The sequence below is a fragment of the Acinonyx jubatus genome, chromosome A3 (assembly GCF_027475565.1).
Source record: "Acinonyx jubatus isolate Ajub_Pintada_27869175 chromosome A3, VMU_Ajub_asm_v1.0, whole genome shotgun sequence".
Taxonomy (NCBI): domain Eukaryota; kingdom Metazoa; phylum Chordata; class Mammalia; order Carnivora; family Felidae; genus Acinonyx; species Acinonyx jubatus.
Genome location: NC_069388.1, coordinates 24,560,526 through 24,574,843, shown reverse-complemented (window position 1 = coordinate 24,574,843; position 14,318 = coordinate 24,560,526). Strand labels below are relative to the sequence as shown.

Below are 14,318 nucleotides of genomic sequence, written 5' to 3'. Positions count from 1 at the left end.
CAACAGGAATAGGTGAGGTGGAGCCATGAATAAGAATACCGTGGGGCCAGGTGAGGACTATGGAACCCCGGGAGGGTGTGTGCCTGTCTAGAGGGAACAGCTACTTCTCAGCAGCAGCCTTTTTTGCCGCATGGAATGGGAGCCCAGTGATACCAGACTTTCCACTGTTTCAAGAGAAGCCAGAAATCTGGATTTTTATGGGAAGCATGATGTTTTCAGTTATCAGTAATCTAAAAAAATGCTGAATAGGCCAAACAAGCCCTCCCAGGGCCATGATGGGCTGCAGATGCCAGTCTGTGTGTTCTGAATGTAAATCTCTGGGTCCAGTTGAAATTCTCAGGGAGAGAATCCAGTTGGGTCAGATTTCTTCCACTTACTCAGTTAGCTATGGCCATGATCCACTGCCCACTCAGCAGGGAACGTGGTGAAAACACTGAGAATCGGGTGTGGGCAGGAATGTGCTGAGAGAAGAGTGGGCCGGAATGTCTCTCAGAGAAGAGAGGCAGGCACTGAGGAGCTTCCCTTCCCCAAGAGTTGCTTCTCTGTGGATAACAGGGACACTGAAGGCGGATACATCAGGCATATGATAAGCTCCAGTAACTGCAAACTTAAGATACGGCTTGTTTACCTTACATAAAAATGTGTCTGGAAAAAAAATATATATCTGGAGGAGGCAGAACAGGGCTGGTACAAAGGCCCAGATATACCTACATGATTCCAGACTCTGTCTTCTCACACCTCCACGGTAGCACGTAGGCTTTTGTTTTCATGCTTATAGCCTCATAGTTGCAAGCTGGCTGCAGCTGTAACCATCATGACTATGTCCCAGGCAGGGAGAAAAGGAATCCAGAAGTAAGGGATGGTCCTTCTGTAAGGATTTCCCAAAAATCCCCAGCATATTTCTGCTTCCATCTCATTGGCTGGAATTGACTCACATACCCATACCTATTCACAAGGAAATTGGGAAGATGAGTACGTTGCAGCTCCAAACAATAGCAGGGTTCTATTCACTGGAAACGAGGATAGTATAAACCTTTGGTAGGCAATCAGCAGCCTCTGCCACCTCCTCTGAATATGTACTAGGTACCAGACTCTGGCTAAGCACTGGGGACTGAAAACCACAGCTTTTACAGCTGAAAGATACAGAAGTGGTTGAGAAACCCAGTGTGGCTGGGCCTGGTTCCAAAGTGAGAAAATCAGCTTCTGGTTCCTTATAGTTCCGCCAGGCCTCCCATCCTTCCTGACCCCTGCCTGGCCCTCCTGCTGTCAGTGTGGCCCCACCACGGCCCAAGCATGGTGGGGAGGATGTGTGATTAACACCACTAGCAGTTTCAGGGGACACCCAAGAGACGTTCCAGAGAGAAATATGTAACTGGCACATCTGGTTTATAATGTATATTAATCCCTGACACGTAATTTGAGTAATATATGTAAAGCAAAAAGTCCAAGTGCTGATTTAGGAGCCTTATTATTACCCTGTCAGCAGAATTCATGTTCTATTTGCACAGCGCTCCGGGTCCAGCATCTCATCTAGGGCAGCAGGAAGGAGAAGGCTTTCTGACAGATGCCAGCTGATGGCGGAGACCCCTGCTGATGGCAGTGGGGCATTAGTCAAGTGCTTGGAGCTCCTGGTAGGGTTGGCAGGAGCTCATCTTGGCAAAGAGGACTGTGGAGCTAAAACAAGGTCCAGCTGGGACTAGGGACACGTCCATCCCCATCCCTCAAAGGAAGAGGGCTGGAAAACCATGGGTTTTGGGGTTCAAATTCAGTTCTGCCGTTTTCTTACCATGTGACTTTGGACAAGTTCCTTCAGCTTTCTGAACCTCAATTTCCCCATCTGTAAATGGGACTCATGACAGCACCCACCAGGAAGACTGTTATGAGATTTAAAGAAAACATTTTTGGGGGGCGCCTGGGTGGCTCAGTCAGTTAAGCATCTGACTCTTGATTTCAGCTCAGGTCATGATCTCACAGTTCATGGGATTGAGCCCTGCGTGAGGCTCTGTGCTGACAGCACGGAGCCTGCTTGGGATTCTCTCTCTGCCTCTCTCTTTGCCCCTTCCTCATGCTCTCTCTCTCTCTCAAAAATAAATAAACATTAAAAAATATATATATATGTATGTATAAAAGAAAAAAATTTCAAAACCAAACAAATCAGGTACCGAGCATTTACTATGGGCCAGGGCAGTGTTCCCAAGTTTTACATGTATTATCTCATGGAGTCCTCACAACAACCTCATGAGATAGATACTACTATGACTTACTCCAGATTTACAGTTGAAGAAAATGAGGCACAGAGAAATGAAGAAACTTGCTCAAGGTCACGCAGCTAGTGACTGTAGAGCTGGGGTTCAAACCCAGACAGTCTGACCCCAGAGCATACTCTCTGATGTACTTTGGTAGGCTGCTACTTTATGGGAGGCACTCAGTCAAGAGCAATTCTCTACATCTCAGGGATGTTCAATAGAACTGTCGGTAATGATGCAAATGTTTTATAATTCCATGCTGTGTCACATAGTGGCCGCTAGCCACAGATAGCTATTGAACATTTGAAATGTGGCTAGCTTGGGGCACCTGGATGGCTCAGTCAGTTGAGCTTCTGACTTCGGCTCAGGTCATGATCTCAGGGTCGGTCGTGAGTTTGAGTCCCACAATTGAGCTCACTTGTTGCTGTCAGTGGGGAGCCCACTTCGGATCCTCTGTCCCCTCTCTCTGCCCTTACCCCACCCACTCTCTCTCTCAAAAATAAACATTAAAAAAAAAAAAAGAAATATGGCTAATTTGACTAAGGATCTTAATTTTTTAAATTTAATTTAAACTAATTTAAATGTAAACAGTCACTTGTGGTTGGTGACCTCTGTGTTGCTCTAGGCTCCCTGCCCCCAAGCCCTGCTGGCAGAGTTTAACCCCTTACATCTGGTGGGCTGGAACCTCAGAGAGGCTCATTGGAGCCTGCCAGGTAAGGCTCCAATAATAAGGTTGCATGAACTGAACAAGGAGAGTAATAGTTCAGTCCTTTCAGTGCCAGTTAGAACATGCTCCAGCACCACCTTTCAGGATGTTGCTCCTTTAAGATGAATGGGGGCTCAAGATCCCAAACCCTTCAGAGAACCCCTTAGCAGTAAGCCCCGGGATCCCAGACAGAGCCCCAGTAAATGAGATTGTATGACAGACATGGTTCCTACCTTCCTGAAATTGGCAGTCTAGTGGGGGAAAAGATATTAAACAAATGACCACTCAATTAATTATTTAGTAACAATTAATTAAAGTCACATCTGAGTGTATGCCAATGTCACAAGTGATAAAATGGCAGTAAGAGAAAGTGCCTTGGGAACGCTCAACAGAGAGCAGTTAATTGGATATAGGGTTTTAGGAGATGGATTGGTCAGAAAAGCATCCAGAAAAAAGGAGAACCTGGAGTTTGATCTTAAAGAGTTGGAGATGCTAAGTGTGAAATGTGCAGGAAGGGCATTCCAGGTAGAAGGAAGCGCATGGGCAAAGGCACAAAGGTGTGACAGTACTTCAAGAGTTCAGATGAAAGAACATCATGATACAAGGGGCAGTGAGACAGGATGCGCCAGGAGATATCAGCGGTAGACCACTTTGTGAAATGTCTTGAATGTTGTGCTGAGTGACTGCCCTTTTTCCTAGGGGTGAGAAAGTTTTCCCAGCAGAGGGGAGCAGTTAATTTGTTTTATTTTTATTTTTAAATGTATATTTATTTTTGAGAGAGAGAGAGAGAGAGTGCGTGCATGCACAGGAGCAGGACAGGGACAAAGAGAGAGGAGACAGAGAATCCCAAGCAGGCTTTGCACTGTCAGTGGAGAGCCCGACTCGGGGCTGGAAACTATGACCCTGAGATCATGATCTGAGCAGAAATCAAGAGCTGGACGCTCAACCAACTGAGCCACCCAGATGCCCCAGCAGTCAATCTGTTTTAAAAGGTAGATTAGGCTGCATTGGAGAATGTGGAGCTCTGTTGTTCTCTAGCTGGGTAAAGCGTCCTTTCTGGTCTCTCCAATTCCATCTTTGGTCCCTCCAATCCACTCTCCTTATAGAGGAAGCTAGAAGAATCTTTTTTCTTCTCTTTTTTTAAGTTTTTCCCATGGTTAAAAAGCCGATATTATAAAAACACATGTGCCTTTCCCACACACCCCCTTCCCCATCCACCTCTTGCTACCCTTAGGGATTCCTCAGTGAATAACCTAAGTAGTTTCACATGTATCCTTCCAGATTTACCTATGCATGCAAATTTTCACACTTCTCTGATCCTTTTTTTTCCCCCACTTAATAGTGAGATCTCCCCACATCATTATAGAGAGGATTCTCATTTTCTCTCTTTTTTAACATAAAACTTTTGTAGGTTCACATGCAGTTATAAGAAATAATTCTGAGAGGTCTTGTGTACCATTTATCCAGTTTCCCTCAGTGGTGACCTTTTGCCAAAACCAACGTATTACGTTAACATCACCAGCATATTAACACTGATACAGTCAACATACAGAATAGTTCCACCACCACAAAGATCTCATGTGTTGCCCTGGTATTGGCACATCTTCTTCCTCCCCACCACTTCCTCCTCATCTTTTCTTACCCTTGGTCACCATCAATCTGTTCTGCTTGTCTATAGTTCTGACATCTGAAGACTGATATACAAATGAATCATATAGCTTGAACCTTCTGGGATTGATTTTTTAACTTAACATAATTTCCTGGAGATTCATCCAAGTTGTTGCGTGTATCGTAGGCCTGTTTGTTCCTCTTCACTGCTGATCAGCATATTGTGGTATGGACATGTCATACCTTGCTTGACCATTCACTCATTGAAAGACATCTGGGCCGTTATCAGTTTTGGGCTATTACAAATTAAACTGCTCTGAACATTTGTATACAGATTTTAGCGTGAAGATTCATTTTCATTTTTCCAGGATAATTGCCCCAGAGTGCAGTTGCTGGGTTGTTTCCAGTTTCTCTGCATCTGCACCAGCATTTGGCATTGTCACTATTTTTCATTTTAGCCATTCAGATAGGCATGTAGTGATATCTCATTATAATTTTGATTTACAGTCTCCTAATGGCTAATGATGTTGAGCATATTTTCATATGCTCATTTGCCTTCTATCTATCTTGTTTGGCGAAATGTCTATTCATGTCTCTCATCTGTTTTCTAATTGGATTGTTTTTGAATTTGTTATTGTTGAGTATTGAGAGAGTTATTTGTGTATTCTAGATACTAGTCCCTTGTCAGATATGTGGATTGCAACAATTTTCTCTTAGTCTGTAGCTTGTCCTTTTATCTTCTTAACAGAGTCTTTCCACAGAGAAAAAGGTTTTAATTTTAATGAGGTCTGCTTTATCAGTTTTACCTTTTATGGATCATGCTTTTAGTGTCAAGTCTAAGAACTCATTGCCTAGCTCTACACTCCTTTATTACTTTGCTAGTACTGCCATAACACAGTACCATGGACTGGTGGTATAAACAACAGGAATTTATTTATTTATTTACTTACTCACAATTCTAGAGCTAGAAGTTCAAGATTAAGGTGTCAGCAAGATTGGCTTCTTCACAGGATTTCTCCTATGTGTGTCTATGTCCTAATTTCCTCTTCTTATTAGGACACCAGTCATATTGGATTAAGACCCATCCTAATGACCCCATTTAACCTTAATTATCTCTTTAAAGACCTTATCTCCAAAACAGTCACACTGAGATGCTGAAGGTTAGGACTTCAACATGAATTTTGAGGGGGGACACAAAGCCCATAACCACCCCAAAGATTTTTTTTCTAATTTTTTTCTGAAAGTTTCATAATTTTGCATCTTACATATGAGTCTGTAATATTTTAAGTTCATTTTTGTGTAAAGTGTGAGGTTTAGGTCAAGGTTTTTTGTTTTTCTATTTTGTTTTGTTTTGTTTTGCTTATGGATGTCCAATTTTCCATCCTCATTTGTGGAGAAGCCTATCCTCCCCCCCGAATTGTTTTTTTGTTTAAAAAAATTTTCAGTTTTAAATAGTCAGAGAAAGACAAAAATCATATGACTTCACTCATATGAGGACAAAACAGATGAACATAAGGGAAGGGAAACAAAAATAATATAAAAACAGGGAGGGGGACAAAACAGAAGAGTCTTACAAACATGGAGAACAAACTGAGGGTTACGGGAGGGGTTGTGGGAGGGGGGATGGGCTAAATGGGTAAGGGGCATTAAGGAATCTACTCCTGAAATCACTGCTTCACGATATGCTAATTAATTTGGATGTAAATTTTAAAAAAATTAGAAATAAAGTTAAAAAAATTTTTTTAAGTTTATCTATTTATTTTGAGAGAGAAAGCACAAGCAGGGTAGGGGCAGAGAGAGAGGGAGATGAGAATCCCAAGTAGGATCCACACTGTCAGTGCAGAGCCTGATGAAAGTCTTGATGTCATGAACCATGAGATATGACCTGAGCTGAAATCAAGAGTCAGATGCTCAACCAACTATGCCATCTAGGTGCCCCAAATTGTTTTTGCGTTGGGCATATATGTATGAGTCTATTTATGTATTCTCTATTCCGTTCTCTTGATCTATGTGTTTTTCCTTCTTCCAATATTGAATTGCTTTGATTATTGTACTTATATAATAGACTTTATTATCAGGTAGGGTAATTCTTCCCACTTTATTTTTCTTTTTCAGTATTGGTTTAACCAATCTAAACTTGTTCATATCTATAAAAAATAAAATAAAACCTTGCTGGGATTTTGATAGGAATTAGATAAAACCTATAGATCAATTTAAAGAGAATTGACATCTTTACTACATTGAGTCTTCTGACCCATGAATATGGAATGTCCCTGCAATTATTTAAATACTGGCTATCTTTCATCAGCATTTTATAATTTTTAAAAAATTTGATGCTTATTTATTTTTGAGAGAGACAGAGAGAGAGAGACAGAGAGAGACAGACAGAGCATGAGTGGGGGAGGGGCAGAGAGAGAGGGAGACACAGAGCTCCAGGCTCTGAACTGTCAGCACAGAGCCTGATGTGGGGCTCAAACTCATGGACCATGAGATCATGACCTGAGCCAAAGTCAGACGCTTAACCAACTGAGCCACCCAGGCACCCCATAATTTTGTAATTTTATAATACAAATCCTGCATATCTTTTGTTAAGTTTTAACCTAATTCTTTATTATATTTGGAGTTATACTAAATGGTATTGTGTTTTTAATTTCAGTTTCTACATGTTTGTTATTAGTTTATACAAACATATTGATATCTGTGTGTTGATCTTATATCCTATGACCTTGTTGAACTTGTTTATTAGTTCTAGGAGGTTTTGTATTTTTTGTTTGTTTGTTTTTTATATTTTTAGATTCCTTGGTGTTTTCTATATAAGGGACCATGTCATATGCAAATAGATGTGATTTTTTTCTTCCTATCTTTTTTTCTTTTTTCTTGCCTTATTGCACTGGCTATAACTTCTAGCAGTGAGAACAGACATCCTTGGCTTGTTCCTAATCATAGAGAGAAATATTCAGTCTTTCATTGTTAAGTATGATATTAGCTATAGGTTTTTTGATAGATGTTCTTTATCAAGTTGAAGTAGTTTCCCTCTACTCCCAGTTTGCTGAGAGGTTTTGTTTTGTTTTGTTTTGTTTTGTTTTTTTATCATGAATAGGTGTATTTTGTCAATGCTTTGTCCACATCAATTGATATGATCATATCACTTCTCTTTAACCTGTTGATATGTTGAACTGACTTGTTATTCCAATGTGTGTGTGTGTGTGTGTGTGTGTGTGTGTGGTGGGAGGGAGTTTTCCCCATACCAAAAAGCAATTCTCCCACACCAGCTGAGTGTCATACAGTTCATCTCAATTCTTTAAAAAAAATTTTTTTTAACATTTATTTTGAGAGACAGAGCAAGACAGAGCATAAGTGGGGGAGAGTCAGAGAGAGAAGGGGGACACAGAATCCGAAGCAGGCCCCAGGCTCTAAGCTGTCAGCCCAGAGCCGGATGCAGGGCTCAGACTCACGGACCGCGAGATCGTGACCTGAGCCGAAGTTGGCTGCTCAACCAATTGAGCCACCCAGGCGCCCCTCAATTCCTTTTTTTAAAAATGTTTATTTATTTTTGAGAGAGAGAGAGAGAGAGAGTGCACATGTGCATGCCAGTGGGGGAGAGGCAGAGAGAGAGGGAGATAGAGAATCCCAAGCAGGCTCTGCACTATCAGTGCAGAGCCTGACAGGGGGCTTGAACTCACAAACTGTGAGATCATCACCTGAGCCTAAATGAAGAGTTGGATGCTTAACAAACTGAGCCACCCAGGTGCCCCTCAACTCAATTCTAACACTATCTGGAGATCATATCAGATTCCACTGGTTAAGTGTTCAGTCCCACAAGATTGCCTTCCACTTCAGATCCAGTCACAAACCCAGGTTGTTAATCTGTGTTTCTGTTTCTGACCAACTGTCTGTAAATCAGTGGTTCCTATGACCCCTCCGTAGGGTTGATTAATTTGTTACAGTGGTTTACGGAACTCAGGAAACCCATTTATGCAATGGATTACTGACTTATTGCAAATTATATTAAAAGATACAAACCAACAGCCAGAAGAGACTTGTTGAGTTTGGAGTCTGGAATGGTGGCATGTGGAAGCCTTTTGTTCACCAACCTGGAAGCTCTCCAAACCTCATCCTTTTGGGTTTTTATGGAGGCTTCGTTACAAAGGCATTATAGGTTAAATCATTGGCTATTGGTGATTGAATTCTCCAACGCTTCTACCTTAGAAGGTAGATCTCTTCTACCCCAGAGATCAGGGAGGTAGAACTGAGTGTTCCAATCCTCTAAGCACATGGTTAGTTTTCCTGACAGCTAGCTCCCACCTTAGGTGCTTTCCAAAAGTTACCTCATTAAGATAACAAAAGTTACCTTTATGACTCTCCTCACAGGAAATTCCAAGGGTTTTAGGAGCTCTGTGCCAGAAACTGGGAGGAAGATCCAATATATATTTCTTATTATAAATTAGGATACCACAATTGCATACCTGTGAGGAGGAGCAAAATACTGACCCAAAATATGACACTTTGTCATGCGGATTATTTTGAGCTTAAGGCAATCCAGACCCAGCAAACTCAAGACAAACTCTTACCTCTCTCTTAACTACCTGAAAGTATTTAGACAGGGGGCCTGGTCAAGAAAGAGAGCTATTACTGGAGAGAATTTTTATCTGAAAGACCTGTCTGTATGGCAGGGCAAACATCTACCAAACATCTGTTCTTATTGTCCTGTAAATTATCCTCCTTCCCTTTGAAGCCCCAGATCCCTATCCCATTCCTTAGCTCAGGATGGCATATAAGCCTCAACTGACCAACTTGTCCCTGGGTCTCATATTTCTTCTTGTATGTATGTAATTAAATTTGTTTTTCTCCTGTGAATACACCTTGCGTTGATTTGATTAGTAGACTAACCAAAAGAAACTAGAAGGATAGAATAAAATTTTTTCTTCCCCTATACCTCAAATAAATCCCAGTTGGGCATGGTATATAATTATTTTTAAACACTGCTGGATTTGATTTGCTAATATTTTGTTGAAGATTTTTTGCATCTAAATTCATGACAGCTATTTGGTTTGTAATGTATCTTCTCCTTTCCATCCTTCAGAGTCTTCTTATGCTTGTTGTTGTGTCATGTCCAGGGTTTTTTAGTTAAGCAAGAAGACTAGGAGAAATGAGGCTATTTCATTTTGGTGGAGTCAGAAGTCCCACTCCTTCCTTTTTATAATTGTGTACCATTGTTTATATACTGTAAATTATTTAACCAGTTTGTTAATGAACATTTAGATTCTTTCTAATCATATGCTGTTATGAACAATACTGCAGCAAATAACCTTGTGCATTCAGCATTTCACGCTTACTGGTAAATGTTGCTGTTATAAATTCTCAGAAATGGAGTTTTGGGGTCAAAGGGTATATGTATTTTAAATTTTGGCATTTCCAATTGCGCTCGATAGGGGTTGTACCAATTTATGTTGTTCATTAACTTTACCACAGATGAATGAGACTGCTGTGGGCTCACTAAGAGTGTCATGTTAAGGTTTTTGCCAATCTGTTGGTAAAAAATAGCAGATCAGTGTGTTTTGCACTTTTCTTACTCTGGGTTAATTTGAACATCTCTTCATGCACTTCCTTTGTTGATGAATTATCCATTTTTATCCTTGCCCATTTTAATATTGGGTTGTTTTTCTTTTTGCTTCCCAGAGCTCTTTGCATATCGAGGAATTAGCCCTTTGTCTGTGATATGAGTTACAGAAAAAATTTTTCCCAATATATTGTTTGCTTTTTAAATTTGATTCCACGGGTGCCTGGGTGGCTCAGTCGGTCCAACTTCAGCTCAGGTCATGATCTCGCTGTTCAGAGTTCAAACCCCACATCGGGCTCCATGCTGACAGCTCAGTGGCTGCAACCTATTTCAGATTCTGTCTGTCTGTCTGTCTGTCTGTCTCTCTCTCTTTCTGCCCCTCCCCCATCTGTGCTCGCTCGCTCTCTCTCCCTCCCTCTCAAAAATAGATAAACATTCAAAAAAATTAAAAAAAAATTGATTCTGGTATTTTTGCCATGTAGAAGTCTTTTTCCCTTTCTTTCTCCCCCCTCATCTTTCTTTCTTTCTTCTTTTCTTTTTCTTTCTTTCTTTCTTTCTTTCTTTCTTTCTTTCTTTTTATGTCTGCTGTCAAATTTCTTTGGAATTTTAGTCATGATTAGAGAAGACTTTTTCATGCCAACGAAATAAAGCAATTTATGTTTTCTCCTAGTATCTTTATTTTTTAACTTAAATTTTGATTCATGTTGAAATTATCTTGGAGAGTGAAGAATGGATCTTTTTTTTTCCCCCACGTGGGCTACCTTGCTGTCCGATCAACTCTCTTGAAATAGTCTCTTTTTTCTCCTCTTGTGTGAGATGCCACCATTATCATATACTTAATTCCTTGTATTTTGGGTGTATTCTGGACTTTCTCTTCTGTCCAAGTAGTTACTCCCTATCTATTCATGTGACGTAGCTGCACTGTCTTGTTGTGGTTATGTAATAAGTTTGAATGTCTGATGCAGCTGGTTTTTCTCATTCTATTTTTCAGAGTTTTACCAGATATTCCTATTTGCTTATTTTTATTTTATTCTTTTCTTTTTAGAGAGGGAGACCACGAGTGGGAGAGGGGCAGAGGGAGAGAGAGAGAGAGAGAGAGAGAGAAAGAGAGAGAGAGAATCTTAAGCAGGCTCCATGCTCAGCACAGAGCCTGACACGGGGCTCGATACCACGGCCCTGGAATCGTGACCTAAGCCAAAATAGGAGTTGGAAGCTCCTATTTGTTTATTTTTCCTATGGAATTTAGAATCACCTTATTTAGTTTTTAAAAATAACTTTGTTGGTATTTCTAGTGGCATTAGGATAAAGGTAAATATAGTAAAAATGACATCTTTGTGTTATTGAGTCATTTTATATAAGAACATGTTTTTCTATTCAAATCTTTGATGTTCTTTGCTTAAATAGATAGATGATATAGATATATATTTTAAGTTTATTTATTTGTTATTGAGAGAGAGAGAGAGAGAGAGAGAGGATGCAAATGGGGAGGGGGCAGAGAGGGAGAGAGAGAGAATCCCAAGCAGTCTCTGCACTGTCAGCATGGAGCCTGATGCAGGGCTCAAACTCATGAACCGTGAGAGTATGACCTGAGCTGACATTGGGTGCTTAACCAACAGAGCCACGCAGGTGCCCCTGCTAACATATCTTTTTAATGTTTATTTATTTTGAGAGAGAGAGAGAGAGAGAGAGAGAGGGAGCACATGAGCAGGGGAAGGGCAGAAAGAGAGAGGGAGAGAGAGAATCCCAAGTAGGCTCCATGCTGTAAGCGTGGAGCCTGATGTGGGGCTTGATTTTATGAACTGTGAGATCATGACCTGAGCTGAAATCAAGATTTGGACGCTTAACTGACTGAGCCACCCTGGTGCTCCTCTTTGGTAATATTTTAACATTTTCTGCATATAGGTCTTTTGTAAAGAAATGATTAAATAATTCCTAGGTATTTTATAAAGAAATTATTAAATCTCTTTACAAAATGAATCCTTTTCCATCTTTTTTGTTGCTATTATAAATAGGATATTTTTTTCCATTAGGTCTTCTACCTGGTTGATGTTTGCATATATGAAAGCAGTGGCTGTTTATTAATTCTTTACCATATTATTCTGCAGAATTCTTTTATTGTTTGCAACAGTTTCTCAGTTCATTCTCTTGGTGTTTCCAACTACATACTCCTTTTCTTCAAATAGTGATAGGTTTATTTCCCTCTTTTCCAATTTATACCTAATAAGATGGCCTAATAAAAAGATACCTCGGTTCTCTACCTTTGTAATTCACCTAGGAAAGAGATATCTCAAAAATTTAATGGTAATGAAACATACAAAATGCAGAGTCAAGATAAGGAACTCAGGTGTCTGGAATCCCAGTCCAGGTTCATTTACAGTTTACTGTTCAGCCTCCCAAGTGAAGGCCCTGTCTGCCTTATGATAAGTGTTACTTCTCAAATAGCCAGCTCAGAACTGCCTCTCAAAACCCAGCCATGATTTGTCCAGATTGGGCTGAACAAATTTAAGTAAAACTCTAATTTAGTAGGGAGGGGATGAGAGGAAGGGTTAAAATGCTGGCTTTCTTGCTTTTGCATGGTGGCTTCTGTCTGAATTTTTTTTTTTAAGTTTATTATCTTTGGTAGAGAGGGTGAGACAGAGCATGAGCAGGGGAGGGGCAGAGAGAGAGGGAGACAGAGAATCCGAAGCAGGCTCCAGGCTCTGAGCTGTCAGCACAGAGCCCGATACGGGGCTCAAACTTAACAAATCGTGAGATCGTGACCTGAGCCAAAGTCAGATGCTTAACTGACTGAGCCACCCAGGTGCCCACTGCCTGAATCTTTACAGTAGAACTTGCCCCACTTTCCAGGGCATCAAGAGCTAGGAAAATCCAACAGAAAGATCCAGAACTTTTGCTGCAATATATGGCCAAGGTATATTGTTAAATAAAATGTTTTTGTTACAAAACAATATACCTGGGGCACCTGGGTGGCTCAGTCTGTTAGGTATACAACTCTCGATTTTCACTCAGGTCATGATCCCAGGGTCATGGGATTGAGCCCTGCATCAGGCTCTGTGCTGAGCATGGAGCCTGCTCAAGATTCTCTCTTCCTCTGTCCCTCTCCCCTGCTTGCTCATGTGCTCTAAGATAAAAACAAAACAAAACAATGTACCAAATGTGCCTGTTTTGATTTTTTTTAAGTATGTGCATAGAGAAAGAGATCTAGGGGAATAGTCACTATGAGTATGTTAACAGCAGTTATTTCTAGAAGTTGAGGCTATGAAGAATATTTATTTTCCAAGTTATTTGTGTGTAATGTCAGACCTCTTTATGACAACCAGGTATTGATTTTGTCATTTAATAAAAGGGGTAAGGGTGCCTGGATGACTCAGTCAGTTAAGCATCCGACTTCAGCTCGGGTCATGATCTCATGGTTCGTGAGTTCATGCCCTGCATCAGGCTCTCTGTTGTCAGCACAGAGGCTGCTTCAGATCCTCTGTCCTCCCTCTCTCTGCCCCTCCCCTGCTGATGTTCTCTCTCAAAAATAAATAAACATTAAAAAATTTTTTAAATAAAAAAATGGATAACTCTAATACATACTAGAATGTTTGCTAATGAAATGATATGATGTCTGGGATTTGCTTCAAAATAATTTGGGAGCAGGGTGCCTGGATGGCTCAGTCAGTAGAACATGCAACTCTCAATCTCAGGGTTGTGTCCCTGAGATCAAGAACTCATGAGTTCAAGCTCCATGTTGGGCATGGGGCCTACTGTATAAATAGATGATAGATAGATAGATAGATAGATAGATTAGATAGATAGATAGATAGATAGATAGATAGATAGATAGAAGGTGGATGTTGGCAGAGATGAAACTAGACTGTCCATAAGTTGGTAATCTTTGGAGTTGGGTGATGGGCACATGGGACTTTGTTAAATGATTTCTTCTACTTTTGTATATGTCTCAAATTTTCCACAATAAAAAGTTTTTAAAAAGAGATCATTTTATAGACACAGATGTAAAGAGATATCCGTCTGTGTTGTAGTTTTTTAAAATTTACAGAAATGTGTGTATAATGTTTTATCTGTGTGCCATGATACTTATATATTTATGTGAGTTGGTATATGTGGGGAAAAATCTGGAAGACTCAAGTAATAATAACAAGCACATATACTGAACACTTGAGTGTGTCAGCAGCATCTTAAGTATAGACACCTC

General features: G+C 40.4%; 1 long non-coding RNA gene across 1 annotated transcript in view; it reads right to left on the bottom strand.

Moving 5' to 3' along the window:
• LOC113602520 (uncharacterized) overlaps positions 1-14,318 on the bottom strand; it is a 34,112-nt gene that overhangs the window by 4,774 nt on the left and 15,020 nt on the right. The gene's annotated exons all lie outside the window — the stretch shown is intronic.